The sequence below is a fragment of the Mastomys coucha genome, unplaced genomic scaffold, assembly GCF_008632895.1.
Source record: "Mastomys coucha isolate ucsf_1 unplaced genomic scaffold, UCSF_Mcou_1 pScaffold3, whole genome shotgun sequence".
In the NCBI taxonomy this organism is placed as follows: Eukaryota; Metazoa; Chordata; class Mammalia; order Rodentia; family Muridae; genus Mastomys; species Mastomys coucha.
In genome coordinates, this window is record NW_022196909.1 from 45,434,020 (window position 1) to 45,436,947 (window position 2,928).

At 48.7% G+C, this 2,928-nt stretch overlaps 1 pseudogene; it reads left to right on the forward strand.

The window, feature by feature from the left end:
* The first annotated feature begins 204 nt into the window (after window positions 1–204).
* On the forward strand, window positions 205–312 carry LOC116075558 (annotated as a pseudogene).
* Window positions 313–2,928: the final 2,616 nt, after the last annotated feature.

The following is a 2,928-nucleotide window of genomic DNA, read 5'->3' on the forward strand; positions in this document are numbered from 1 at the left end:
CCCTTCATGTAAGATTCACAGTGAGTGTGGGGGTGAGCAGTTGCGGTCCTGTCCTCCCCACCTCAGCCCTCAGCTCAGGGCTAGGCTTGGCACACAGAGAAGCTTCCTGGGCTCTGGTCTTCCCTCCCACCTTCCAGGAGTTCCAGGAAGTGACTGGGAATGAGTGCTGGAGAGAAAGGGACCTAGATGGCTTTCTGGACCCTTCTGTAGAGCTACGTCTTTGGCGTGCAATGGTTGCTAACAGCAGCCTCCTTGGTAGTGTATATAGCCCATTGTCTCTATGGGATGCCTCAAGGGACCTTGGAGACAACTTTCTGACAGTTGATAATCAAGTCTCTGATCACAATGCTGTCCCTGATCTAGGCTCCAGACAGGTATGCATAGTGCCTTTGGGAAGCCCCAGGACACAGTGGCCGGGGTTCACATTGGCCAGGTCATCATGTCCATTCACATTAAGTTGCAGAATAAGGAACATGTGATTGAGGCTCTGTTGCAGAGCCAAGTTCAAGTTCCCTGGCCTCCAGGAGATCCACATCTCAAAGCAATTGTGGTCCTCTGGACAAGTGGACAGCCCTGCATTTCTGAAGGCTTCCATAATGCTCTCCTATACCCGACCAGATCATAAAATCATGTTCAATAATAAATCTCGCATCAAGTCTGCTTAAAAAAAAAATAAGACTCTCTCTGTCCGCGGGGCACTAACCTCTCACCCTATCACTCCAAACCCAAGTACAGGTCCTTCCCTCCAACATGAAGCAGCACCACCACACCCATAGCACTGAACTTGACTGCTGAGCCAGCATCCCTTCTTTAGCTCTGATGGATGATAAATGATTGGACAGAGGTGTGTGTGTGTGTGTGTGTGTGTGTGTGTGCACATGAATGCACACTGGCACACACCAAACAGATGGGGGAGATGAGGCAGACAGAAATAGGGCGGAAACAGGAGGCAGAGCGAAAGAAAGACAGATACAAAAGCTCGCTAAGGGAGTTGGAGAGACGGCTCAGAGGTGGAGATCACTGGCTGCTCTTCCAGAAGATGCGGGTTCAATTCCCTGCACCCACATGATGGTCCACAACGGATGCCTTCTTTTGGCCTCTGAGGGCACCAGGCACACAAGCAGTGCACAACACCCACCCATACACGTAAAAACAAACAAAATCAACAATAACAAGAAAACCAAAGGTCCACCGGGACAGGAATCTCAAGATGCCTACAGCCTGGGCAGAAGGGAAGGGGCAGAGTGAGAGTCCCAGGCTCAGAGACTCAGGCAGGGACCAGGAGGAGGGAAGAAAGTACATCGGAGAAGAAGGAAGCCACCATGAGTTAGGTGGGTCATGAGCACATGACCAAGGGGATCGGCTTGATGGAACGGAAGCAGCCATGATAGAACATGGCAAGTGATATTTCCGGGTTATTGACCCGGAAGTAGATATAATAACACAGAGGGTTGACATCTTCCCAGCTCAAGTGCTTTTAAGGCTTATTATAAACATTAAGATCTTTGTATCTTTTACTTGGAAACTAAATAATCTAAGATGGCTTAGAAACCCCCAAATTATATTCACCACGACAGCGACTTATGTGGATCAAACAAGTTAATATCCTTCAAGGTATTTAAAGCTATGCCTGGCTGTCTTAGTTTACGGAACATAAATATTGCTATTACCGCTATATGTTTGTGTGTGTTCGTGTGTTGTGGGCACAGGAATGTACAGTTGTGTGTATTCTTTTTTTTTTTTTTTTGAGAAAGGGTGTAGCGTTGAACATATCTGACTAGACTGGCTAGCCAGCAAGCCCCAGGAATCCACCAGTCTCCAACTCCCTGTTTCGGGAGTTACAGGTCCACGTTGCTGAGCCAGCTTTTTATCTTAATTCAGGATCTCATGCTTGCCAGCGCTTACTGGCTGAGAAAAAAACCAACTTCCCAGAGGAAAGATTCTCCTTGGCTCATGGTTTCAGAGAGATTTCAATCCACGACCACAGGAAAAGCGGGGCACACTGTTTCAGTCTGCGGCCATCAGGTTATGGAGCTGCATGTGTTGGCTTGGCAGAAAATCAGGAAACCGAGAACGTGGCGAGAATTGGGGCAGGATGTAACCCTCCAAGTCCCGCCCCTTGGGAACCACTTCCTCTAGCTTGGCTCCGCCTCCAAATAGCGCCACCATCGGGAGATCCGGTGTTCACAACAGGAACTGGTGGCGCACGCACTGAATCCCAGCACTTGGGAGGCAGAGGCAGGCGGATTTCTGAGTTCGAGGCCAGCCTGGTCTACAGAGTGAGTTCCAGGACAGCCAGGGCTACACAGAGGGGGAAAAAAAAACCAGGAACACCACATGGCACAATGGGATGAAAGACAAGCTTCATTTGCTCCTGCTGTCCCATCTTTCTGGGTCCCCCAAGTCCTTTTTGTTAGCCACACCCACTGCTAACACTTCTCAGAACCTCTCTGTCTGGAGACACTTTATTCTTTTTTTTTTTTGGTTTTTCGATGACACTTTATTCTTAAATTCTCCCGTAGTCCCTCTGCCCTCCATTATGTCATCCAGCTAGGCGACCGACTCTGAAAGACAGTCTAAAGTAACTAATGGGCCCCGAGGTGTATGCAACAAGAGATAAGGTTGGAGAGAGTCGGGATTTAGTGATAGGGGGCCTTGAATTAAGGCTCCAGGATGTTGTATGGGCTTTATTCCGAAATAAATGGGGGAGCCAAGGATGGTGTTAGAGAAAGAGAATGGTGTGATCTGAGCTAAGCATCCATAAATTGGCTCTCCGGGACTAGTAAGTGCAGAATCGCATTTTAAGCCCTTCTCAGCCATTTACATGCTGGTGAGAACAGGTCTGAAGCGATTTCCCAGGAGCAGGTTTGATGGAGGAGATAAGGCATGGGGCTTGGAAGGATTTGACCTGAGGATGTCTGGTTTTGA